This window comes from Symphalangus syndactylus, chromosome 16, assembly GCF_028878055.3.
Source record: "Symphalangus syndactylus isolate Jambi chromosome 16, NHGRI_mSymSyn1-v2.1_pri, whole genome shotgun sequence".
In the NCBI taxonomy this organism is placed as follows: Eukaryota; Metazoa; Chordata; class Mammalia; order Primates; family Hylobatidae; genus Symphalangus; species Symphalangus syndactylus.
Window position 1 is genome coordinate 87,909,968 of NC_072438.2, and position 12,131 is coordinate 87,922,098.

A 12,131-nucleotide genomic window follows, 5' to 3' on the forward strand; every position below is an offset into this window, starting at 1 on the left:
AGCCATGCTGTGTACAGATGTGCTGTCATCCAGGCTTTGTTGTAACACAGACAGAGTAGACTCAGCATAATTCTTAAGGGCCTGAGGACTTTCTGAATGGTGAGCATTGGTGTCAGCTTAAGGTCGCCAGCTGCATTAGCCCCTAACAAGAGAATCAGCCTGTCCTTTGCAGCTTTGAAGCCAGACATTGACCTCTCTTTTCTAGCTGTGAAAGTCCTAGATGGCGCCTTCTTCCAATAAAAGGCTGTTTTGTCTACCTTGAAAATCTGTTGTATAATGTGGCCACCTTCATTAGTGATCTTAGGTAGATCTTCTGGATAAGTTGCTGCAGCTTCTACATGAGCACTTGCTGCTTTACCTTGTACTTTTATATTTTGGAGACAGATTTCTTTCCTCAAACCCCATGAACCAACCTCTGTTAGCTTCCAGCTTTTCTTCTACAACTTCCTTACCTCTCCCAGCATTCATGGAATTCAAGAGTGAGAGCCTTGTTCTGGATTAGGCTTTCGCTTAAAGGAATGTTGTGGGTGGTTTGATCTTCTTTCCAGACCACTCAAACTTTCTCCGTATCAGCAATAAGGCTGTTGCACTTTCTTATTATTCTCGTATCCACTCAAGTAACATTTTTAAATTTCCTTTAAGAGCTTTCCCTCTACATGCACAACTTGGCTAACTGATAGAGGGAGCCTAGCTTTCTCGGCCTAACTCAGCTTGTGGCAAGCCTTCCTCACTAAGCAATGCTGTTGATTTACCATGAGACAGGTGTGACTGTTCCTTTCACTTGAACAGTTGGAGGCCATTGTAGGGTTATTAATTGGCCCAATTTCAGTATTGTTTCGTTTCAGGTAACAGGGAGGCCTGGAGGCGAGGGAGAAGGGAAAGGCCAGTGGGTAGAGCAGTCAGGACATACACATTTGTTAAGTTTGCCATCTAATATGGGTGCAGTTTGTGGTGTCCCAAAACAATTAAAATAGTCACATTAAAGATCACCTATCACACATCACCATACCAGATATAATAATAAGGAAAAAGTTTGAAATATTGCGAGTTACCAAAATGTGACACAAAGAGACAGAGAGTGAGCATGTGCTTTTGGAAAAACGGTGCCAATAGACTTGCTTGACACAGGGTTGCCACAAACCTTCAATTTGTTAAAAAAAAAAAGAGGCCGCGCGCGCAGAGTGAGCACCTGCAGCCTCCCTGCCCCTCCCGCAATGCTCGACCCCAGGATTCCCCCGGCTCTCCTGCCCACCATGGCCGACAAGGAAGCAGCCTTCGACGACACAGTGGAAGAACGAGTGATCAACGAGGAATACAAAATGTAGAAAAAGAACACCCCTTTTCTTTATGATTTGGTGATGACCCATGCTCTGGAGTGGCCCAGCCTAACTGCCCAGTGGCTTCCGGATGTAACCAGACCAGAAGGAAAAGATTTCAGCATTCATCGCCTTGTCCTGGGGACACACACATCAGATGAACAAAACCATCTTGTTATAGCCAGTGTGCAACTCCCTAATGATGATGCTGAGTTTGATGCATCACACTACGACAGTGAGAAAGGAGAATTTGGAGGTTTTGGTTCAGTTAGTGGAAAAATTGAAATAGAAATCAAGATCAACCATGAAGGAGAAGTAAACAGGGCCCGTTATATGCCCCAGAACCCTTGTATCATCGCAACAAAGACTCCTTCCAGTGATGTTCTTGTCTTTGACTATACAAAACATCCTTCTAAACCAGATCCTTCTGGAGAATGCAACCCAGACTTGCGTCTCCGTGGACATCAGAAGGAAGGCTATGGGCTTTCTTGGAACCTAAATCTCAGTGGGCACTTACTTACTTAGTGCTTCAGATGACCACGGGACATCAGTGCCGTTCCAAAGGAGGGAAAAGTGGTAGATGCGAAGACCATCTTTACAGGGCATAAGGCAGTAGTAGAAAATGTTTCCTGGCATCTACTCCATGAGTCTCTGTTTGTGTCAGTTGCTGATGATCAGAAACTTATGATTTGGGATACTCGTTCAAACAATACTTCCAAACCAAGCCACTCAGTTGACACTCACACTGCTGAAGTGAACTGCCTTTCCTTCAATCCTTATAGTGAGTTCATTCTTGCCACAGGATCAGCTGACAAGACTGTTGCCTTGTGGGATCTGAGAAATCTGAAACTTAAGTTGCATTCCTTTGAGTCACATAAGGATGAAGTAGTCCAGGTTCAGTGGTCACCTCACAATGAGACTATTTTAGCTTCCAGTGGTACTGATCGCAGACTGAATGTCTGGGATTTAAGTAAAATTGGAGAGGAACAATCCCCAGAAAATGCAGAAGATGGACCACCAGAGTTGTTGTTTATTCATGGTGGTCACACTGTCAAGATATCTGATTTCTCCTGGAATCCCAATGAACCTTGGGTGATTTGTTCTGTATGAGAAGACAGTATCATGCAAGTGTGGCAAATGGCAGAGAACATTTATAATGATGAAGACCCTGAAGGAAGCATGGATCCAGAAGGACAAGGGTCCTAGATATGTCTTTACTTCTTGTGATTTTAGACTCCGCTTTTTTCTTCTCAACCCTGAGAGTGATTTAACACTGGTTTTGAGACAGACTTTATTCAGCTATCCCTCTATATAATAGGTACCACCGATAATGCTATTGGCCCAAACAGTGGGTGTTTTCTAAATATTAATGAGGGGGCTTGATTCAAAAAAGCTACAGACTTACGTTGAAATTTTCTTCAGGAATTTTCTAGTAACCCAGGTCTAAAATAGCTACAGAAAGGGGAATATTATGTGTGATTATTTTTCTTCTTATGCTATATCCCCAAGTTTTTCAGACTCATTTAAGTAAAGGCTAGAGTGAGTAAGCAATAGAGCCAAATGAGGTAGATGTCTGAGCTATGAAGTATAAATACTGAAAGATGTCATTTTATTCAGGAAATAGGGGAGATTCAAGTCATATAGATTCCTACTCGAAAATCTTGACACCTGACTTTCCAGGATGCACATTTTCATACATAGACCAGTTTCCTCTTGGTTTCTTCAGTTAAGTCAAATCAACACGTTCCTCTTTCCTCATATGTTCATATATTTTTGCTTGTTAGTGTATTTCTTGAGCTGTTTTCATGCTGTTTATTTCCTGTCTGTGAAATGGTGTTTTTTTTTGTTGGTGTTTTTTTTTTTTTAACTTGGGACCACCAAGTTGTAAAGATGTATGTTTTTACCTGACAGTTATACCACAGGTAGACTGTCAAGTTGAGAAGAGTGAATCAGTAACTTGTGTTTGTTTTAAAAATTAAATTAATCCTTGATAAGAGTTGCTTTTTTTTTAGGAGTTAGTCCTTGACCACTAGTTTGATGCCATCTCCATTTTGGGCGAACTGTTTCACCAGCAGGCCTGTTACTCTCCATGACTAACTGTGTAAGTGCTTAAAATGGAATAAATTGCTTTTCTACATAAAAAAAAAAAAAAAACACATTTGCAATGCACAGGAAAATGAAGCTCAATAAAACAAGGTCTGAATATGCCTGTACCCAAAAGGCACAGATACAAATTTCTTTGTAAAAATATCACATCAAAAAGAATTTTTTCAGCTAAGATCTACTCCGACAATTGGGAAGGAAAATATGTTCAAAATAATTTTAACCATCAAAGGCTCCAAATAGGACACTAGTAAAGGTGTCACGTTGCAAAAGGAATAATTAACCAGCCTCACGGTCTCAGAGCTTATCTTAGGATATTTGCTTTTATATATGTTGGGCTATAATCTGTTTTTTTTTTTTTTTTTTGGACACAGTCTCACTCTGTCACCCAGGTTGGAATGCAGTGGTGTATTCTTGGCTCACTGCAACTTCCACCTCCCAGGTTCACCTGATCCTTGTGCCTCAGCCTCCTGAGTAGCTGGAATTACAGACATGTGCCACCACGCCGACTAACTGTTTTGTATTTTTAATAGAGACTAAAAATGGGGTTTCACCATGTTGGCCAGGCTGGTCTCAAACTCCGGATCTCAAGTGATCCACCTGCCTCCGCCTCCCAAAGTGCTGGGATTACAGGCGTGAGCCACCGCACCCAGCTTTTAATCGGCTTTTGCAGCATCCTTTATATAGTTCTCATTTGAAAAGGGTGAAGCTGAAGGAGTCCAGAATTTTTTCTTCTTGGTTTTTTACATCCTATCCATCAATTGCACATGATTTGGGGATTATTTTAACTTAAGATGAGTTTAAGAACCACAACGTATTATTATAGGGATCTCTCTAGTTCAGAATAAAAGCTGCATCTATTTTTTTTCCAAATTCAGAAAATGTTCACTGTTCAAGTAATAAACACCATTGTTTAGTAGGTCACAATTGGATTTTACCACCATTGTTGAAGATAAATTTTTTCCACTCTCTTTTTGCTGACTACCTTTTCATGGCTGGTGGTAATGGCTCCAAGTCAGCAACTAGATTTTGCTTTGCCATTAGCATGCCACCAAGAAAATGGAAAATGTTTCTGGGCACACACGTGAAGGATCAGCTTCCGAAAAGAGCAGCTGCCTGCAGTGATGTGTGATGAGTGAGATGCTGTGGGTGGATGCACGTTGGACCAGACTTGCATCCAGGCATTTTTCTGTCACTCAGACAAGTAGTGCCAGGCACATATTGTTTCTGTGTACCACCTCCTACTTCTATTATCTCAGAACAGACACAGTACAGCAAAGGAAAACACAAGACCATGCCTTCCAAAGCACCAACGGAATTCAATTTTCATTGCCTCACCTTGCGCAGAGGCAAATGCCGTATATATTTCTTCGAAGGGCAATGCAGCACTCAGTGCAACCCTAACATCATTCCAGAAAACAAAACAACTAGTCAATTCCACATGTTGGTTTACTAATCTCAAGACCCCATCTGTTCAGGAGCAAGCTTCTTATATGACTTGCAGCAAGCTCTCTCATCTGCTTCTGAAGTTTGTCACCTCTATGGGAAAAATAATTGAACAGTACTGGAAGAAATGATCTGCCTTTGGGAGTCAGCTTTTCACCACAGCACATTTCCAAATTAGAGCAGTTAGTAAACCTGGGGACATTTATCTTAAGACTGTGATCCAACAGTAAGCAAAAGGATTTTCTGTGGTAGTACAACTATTAGATAATTAGGATACGAAAGAAGAAAGGAGAGGGAGAGAAGAGGCATTCAGTGGAACATCCCCAGAGCCTCTTACACATGCTCCCTGTGCTCCCCGAGCTGTCTTTAGCCCACGTTCATGGCCAGGGCCCCTCTCTGCACTTCACCTGCCTCCTTTCTGTGGTCCCCACTATAGCTACATCATGGATTCACGGTCAGTGCTGGGCACACAGGAAGAAGCTGCAGGGTATAGTTCCAGCATGAGAAATTCAGCTTTTTCCAGGTCTCCTCTGTGGCTAAAATAAATGTCCTTTGAAGATAGGCTCTGCTGCTCTAGAATAGGCTGGCTTTCCCGGTTACACTTCCCAACAATGCCTTATTGCCCAAAGCTGTTAGGACTTCCTGGAGAATAAAGCCATGCAGTTAGTCGCATTGACTCTGTCTGCATCCTACGAGGTTTGGTTCTCACCAGTGTAAAGAGATCTTAGTGATATTTCTGTTTGTCCCAACAGAAGTTCACCATCAGATAAGTGTTGGCTTAGCAAACACATTTGCTTTGCAGGCCAGAATGGATCAGTGGATAGCATTACTTCTTCTACTTAGAGAAAAACATTTTTCTCCCAGTGGGCGGTCGCCCCATTCATTGTTTAACAGTCAGCCACACAGAAATGCAGTGATAGCAAATGATGAGGGAGAGGATTTACTGCCCCACGAGAGAGCAAACAGGGCAGGGAAATGCTCCTGCCAGGGCCTCGCTTACTGCCCCCGCAAGGCCACACAGCTGGCTGGGCCGTTAGGTGTCACTTGCAAACTTCCAGGACAAACTCACTTGGGATTGGGTTTCTCCAGGGCAAGAGGAGCTGCAGCAGTGAAGGCGAGAACAGCACCATTGAGATTTGCAGCCACCATTCCTGCAAGACTCCCGGCCCGGCTGCTTGCCCTTTGCCTGTTTATCCTGCCTCTTCACCCTGGTGCATCTCACGTTACTCAGCCTCTTCACACTTACCTTGCTGTTCCGCCAGAGAACCGGCCACCGGGTGTCCAGTGGTCTCACTGCCTCTGATCCCCTGCAGTCCTCACACACTGCCAGTTTCACATGGGCGTAGCTCCTGGGAATTGGAGAAATACCCAAGAGCTACTGGGCAAAGCTACCATGGCTGAGGGACATTTAGGGGTTAGGTCTTTGGCTATGACTGAGTGGCAGAGGTGAGTCCTCGCTGGGTCTTCAGCAACCGAGAGTGTCTCTGTGGGCCTCTTTCCAGCCCCAGAACCCTTAGATGTCAGGGTCAAAGCAGACCAAGTCCAAGGCAGCCTGGCTCTGCTGACGCATCCCTCCCTCCTTAAACTTTGGTAAGAGTGCCCACCTCTCTTTTATTTTAGGCTTTGTTGTAACTAAGTGTTGTTTTATATATATATATAATATATATATAAATAAATTATATATATATAAATAAATTTTATATATATATATGTTGGAGTTTCTCTCTTGTTGCCCAGGCTGGAGTGTGGTGGCATAATCTTGGCTCACTGCAACCTGCAACTCCTAGGTTCAAGCGATTCTCCTGCCTCAGCCTCCCGAGTAGCTGGGATTACAGGTGTCTGCCACCACATCTGGCTAATTTTTTGTATTTTTAGTAGAGGCAGGGTTTTACCATGTTGGCCAGGCTGGTCTCGAACTCCTGAACTCAGGTGATCCACCTGTCTCAGCCTCCCAAAGTGCTAGGATTACAGGCGTGAGCCACTGTGCCCAGCCCTGTTTTATTTTTATTTCACGTAACTTCAAGGATGAGTAGTCAGTTCTGGGTAGTGTTTTTTAGCTGTGTTCACCAGCACCCAGCTGCCTCCTCAGCTAGAAACCCCCAAATCGTTCTTTCCTTTCATCAGTGTTCATCGGCCTAGATAGAGCGGTGAAGGAGGTCCATTCCTCACTGTGAGGGAGATTCACCTGGGGAGGAGGGCCACTGGCAGCAGATAAGAAACAGATCTTAGTTCTCACATCCAAATAAATGTTGGCTTTCACCCTCCTGTCCCATCATCACCAGTCTGGGTCTCAGACCAAGCACCTCTTCCCCTGCCACTCTGGCAAGAGTTGGTTTCCTGACTCTGTTTTTTGCCACTCTAGTCCACTATGCACATTCTTCCCAGATTGTTCTTCATAAATCCTCCACTCACAAGCTTGCAGCCTTTCCTATCGCAATCATATCCAATCTAAATTCCCCTGCCCAGTATAATGGGAGTCAACCTTAGACACCTGACCTAATTTCTCTCCACTCCATGCACGCTTCCTTGAGCCAGCCTCTGTTCCTCTCTGAGCCCAGAGCAGGCTGAGCTCTGGCACTCCCTGTACCCCCTCAGAGCCCTCCACCCTCATCCCAAGGGATCCAGGACCCTCACCATTTTCAGCACAGGCAGCTTGCTCTTGCTGATTGAATCAGTACCACCATTTTTGTCCTGTGCCTGTTCCATATTCTCATCATGACCTCCTTGAAGGCAGGGACCAACTTTTAAACCTCTTGTGTGTGGTCCATGGTTCTTGCCTAGTAGAGTACGAGGCACATAACAGGTGCTGAACAAATCCTTCTTAGCCAAGCAATTGCTGGATGAGCCCCTTCAAGTAGCACCTGCGTGGCAGAGGTTTGCTGGAGTAGAAGGTAAAAGTTGGGAGGGCTCTCCAAGGAGAGGCTGGGGTAGGCTTTTGACTTCATGAGCTATCACTGGAAGCTGTTTTTGAAAATGCAAAACTAGCATTCTTTGCACACACTGGGCGCTTTCCTTCCAAAGCTGTCAAATTCAATGAGGATAAATATTGAGTAGTAAGTGGGCTTGATTTTGCTTAGCTTTTGACTAGGCAAAAGTCAAAAGCTGACTTTGGGGTGGCTGATTTATTCAAAACCAATTTTTATGCATTTTTTTTTGCAACAAGGGAACCATTCGTATAAAAAGAAAATGAAGCTAAGAAAAGGCTTATTATAGCCGTAGGAGCCTGGGTAGGCAGCAGACAGACTTGGTATAGAAGGTGCTTTTGAAACTACTTCATTGAGTCTAGATCTTTGCATTTTTTATGGAAATCACCAAGCAACTACCACAGTTCTTCATTTTGCCGTTCCTCACCTCCCTGCTGAATGAGGAGTCATGACATGTCAGGCAGTTTGGGTCAGCATGGCCACCTCTTTCAGACTGAGCTCATGCACCCACCCCAGAGTTAAGGTTCTTCACATCCCTCTCCAGGCACCCGAAGGGGCCTAAGATAACACAGCTAGTAGGGGGAAACTCAGATATCAACCTAATGGTCCACGTGATTTCCAGCTTACGTGGCTGGATTTAGAGGCCAAAGTCCCAATATTGCCACTAATAGCTTTATGGCCTTGGGTAAATCGCTTTTCCCTATGAGTCTCAATCATCTTGTCCTTCACAAGAGCTAAGACTCTCTACCTTGCTAGGTTTTTCAGTAGGATTAATGAAGTGAGAGAACTCATGAGAAAATGCCCAGCACAGGCCCTAATACACACAGGAGGGTGTGTGAAAAGAGCTGGATCTTGGCCGGGCGTAGTGGCTCACACGTGTGATTCTAGTGCTTTGGGAGGCCAAGGCAGGTGGATCTCTTGAGATAAGGAGTTCAAGACCAGCCTGGCCAACATGGCAAAACCCTGTCTCTACTAAAAATACAAAAAATTAACTGGGCACGGTGACGATCGCCTATAGTCCCCCCTACTCAGGGAGGCTGAGACAAGAGAATTGCTCGAACCCCGGAAGCGAAGGTTGCAGTGAGCCGAGATCACACCACTGCACTCCAGCCTGGGTGACAGAGTGAGACTCAGGGATGAATATGAAAATAATTTTAGCTTTCCACGGAGCAGTTTCTTTAAAATTATATTTTACAAAAAGAAAGAAAAAGAAAAGAACCAGTGAATAAGTGATTTGAGTCTCACTCCAGATATATTTTAATGTTCTCTCCCTTTTCAAAATTTACAGCCAATGTCAACAAATACTTAGTTTGTCTAATCTTTTTGTGGTTTGCATAGAAGGTGGATTGAGTGTTTTTCAAAGTTGGGACTTCCTGTTTTTCCCTGATCTGTGTTTTTCTCTTTTAATTCTTCATTTTTTGCATCAGCCAAGAACACATTCATATGGGACTAGTCTTAAGTTCCAAGTGTGTTTGAGGGGTTTAAAAATTAGGTGATATAGTAGTTTATGTCATGTTTTATCTGTTTAGTGTACTTTTATCTTCATATGGAAGTAAGTAATTATGGAGAAACATTTTTGTTCTGTACTTTTAGAATGATGTGAGGAGGGAGGTGGAGTAGAAATCTTAATGCATTTTAACTTGTGAAGAAGCATCATATTCTATATTGGGGAATTGGAAGGTATTATAAGACTTACTTTAAAGCAGACTAAACTGTACTGTCGGAGCTGTTAATTTTACACTAAATGAAAATGTGAGCCGGGCCTAGTGGCTCATGCCTGTAATTGCAGCACTTTGGGAGGCCGAGGCGGGTAGATTGCTTGAGCCCAGGAGTTCGAGACCAGCCTGGACAACACAGTGAAACCCAATCTCTACTAAAAATACAAAATTAGCCAGGCATGGTGACACGCAACTATAATCCCAACTACTGGGGAGACTGAGGCTGGAGAATCACTTGAGCCCGGGAATCGAGGTTGCAGTGAGCCGAGATTGCACCGCTGCACTCCAGCCAGGCAACAGAGTGAGATCCTGTCTCAAAAGAGAGAGAGAGAGAGGGAGAGAGAAGATGTGTACTGCTCACAGTCCAAAATTATCATTGTTTTATTCTTAAAGTACAATTTTACAAATCTGCACTTTGCCATCTTGAAAGTTAATCAATAATTTTAGGAGATTCCCTTTTACTCTTAAATAGAAAGAAATATTTACTGTGGTTTATTCCTTAGTGTTAAAGAGAGGTTACCAAGCCAAACACTGAATACTTTAGAAAATTTCTAGATAGACACAGCCTAGACATAGAGCTTGGTTTTTTGTTTGTTTGTTTGTTTGTTTGTTTTTATCACCACCATTCTGGAAGTACAACGTGAATTTAGGATAGTTGAATGAGACCTAAATGTGATGCAAGGATGTTAAATTCGTTTTTAAAAAATGCATTTAACTCATGGGGAAGCTCAAAAGTCAGACTTTGTAAAACAATTCTAACATTGAGTTTGGAACCATTCTTACGTTCTTATATAAATACTATGGTATATATGCTAACTGAGTTGTTGTTGTTGTTTTTGTTGTTGTTGTTGTTGCTGTTGTTGGAGACAGGGTTTCATTCCCGTCGCCCAGGCTGGAGTGCAATGGCGCAATCTCGGCTCATTGTAACCTCTGCCTCCAAGGTTCAAGCGATTCTCCTGCCTCAGCCTCCCGAGTAGCTGGGACTACAGGCGTGTACCACTATGCCTGGCTAATTTTTGTATTTTTGTAGAGATGGGATTTCACTGTGTTGGCCAGGCTGGTCTCAAACTCCTGGGCTCAGGTGATCCACCCGCCTCGGCCTCCCAAAGTGCTGGGATTACAGGCGTGAGCCACTGCGCCTGGCCCAAATAAGTTTAGATGTAGTTATGTCCAAAGAATCCAACTGGCACTAAGGCATGTGAAGCACCTTCCCCCTGCGGCCCCCCCTTTTTGCATAGCTGCTCAGGAAGCATTCCGCATACCTTCATTCTAAAGTTCCCTTTCCACTCATTTTGGTCAGTTAGCATTATTAACCTGTGTGACTTGCGTAGCTATCCCCCTGTGTTTCTGTCTTAGCCTGTTACAGTGACAGTCCTTCTCTGTGTATTTCTCTCTGACTTTCTACAGCCTTCTCCACCACTTTTTCCATCTTCAGCTCCTGACTTCATCCTCCTTCTTGTCATACGAAAGTGCCTAATCCTTACGGCAATTAATTAGTCACTAACGATCAGATACAAGCCCCTAATTCTAAGGCTTTGAGGGATGTAAAGAAATGTTCAGATATACTTAGTGTGTGTGTCGTATCTGCCTGACACCATGCTCTTTCATGAACAATGTACATGATGTGATGGCCATAAAAAGTTAACAGGTTGGCCACCACGTCATGCACATTCATCAACCAAGAGATGGTGCCAGGCAGATACACCACAATCATGAAGTATATTTGAATACATGAAGTAGTTCTTTGAGTAAATACATGACAGTGATAATCCCTGGGACAGGAGCAATCATGTGGCTTAGGCGGGTTAAGGAGGTTTCCTGAGGGAGGAAGGAATTGACCTTGTTCTCAGAGGATGGGCAGAAGACAAGAGGAAGCCATTCTGCTGGCATTTCGTCGGGGTGAAGACAGCACAGTCAGGAAATCCAGAGGTTGGCCTTGATAACTTAGAGTTCTAACAAGGGCAGCACTGACAGTCCTGGTAAGCTTTTAGGGTTCCAAGAAGCCTTCTTGGACCCAGCAGACTGGACTCAATGCCTTCATGCTCTAATCAGACTGTTAGAATTGTTTTACCTATTTGTAAACCAATCATGATTAAGGTGCTGAAGTCCAAAAAAGGGAAGTAGGTCATGAAGGGCTTAAACCAGCACTAACAGGAAAGTGAGTCCAACAGGGAGAAGATTCCTCTTTTCTCATGGCCGAAGGTGTGGGTTTGGGAGCCTCACGGCTGTCTTATGACCAGCACATAACTCCTAGTATGTAGCCTTGTGTTTCAAACTATCGGAATTCACAGTGTTTTTCAAGTGAGATGAGCAGGGAGGCTTCTGCTTATGATGCCATCACAGGTGATTACTCAAAGCACACCAGTGACCTGTCAACCTTTGCTTTGCCGGGTGCTTCCTTGGCTTTGCACCCTAGAAAATTAGGCATTTCATTTATTTTGTCTGCCTTGATAAAGTTGCTTTCCTTTTTTGCATTTTAAATTAATAAAAGTAGCATCTGCTCTGCTCTTTATCATAAGTAAAATGATACAGAAGTGTATCAAGTTAATAATTGTCCCATTCCTGCCCCTTTTAATCCCACTTCTTCAAAAATAACCAGGATCAACAACTTGGTGTATGTCAGT

General features: G+C 43.5%; 1 protein-coding gene and 1 pseudogene across 1 annotated transcript in view; both read left to right on the forward strand.

Moving 5' to 3' along the window:
• The window catches only part of ANKH (ANKH inorganic pyrophosphate transport regulator), a 162,010-nt gene that overhangs the window by 70,922 nt on the left and 78,957 nt on the right, over window positions 1–12,131 (forward strand). The window lies entirely within an intron of this gene.
• LOC129464897 (histone-binding protein RBBP4-like) lies at window positions 1,199–3,470 on the forward strand (annotated as a pseudogene).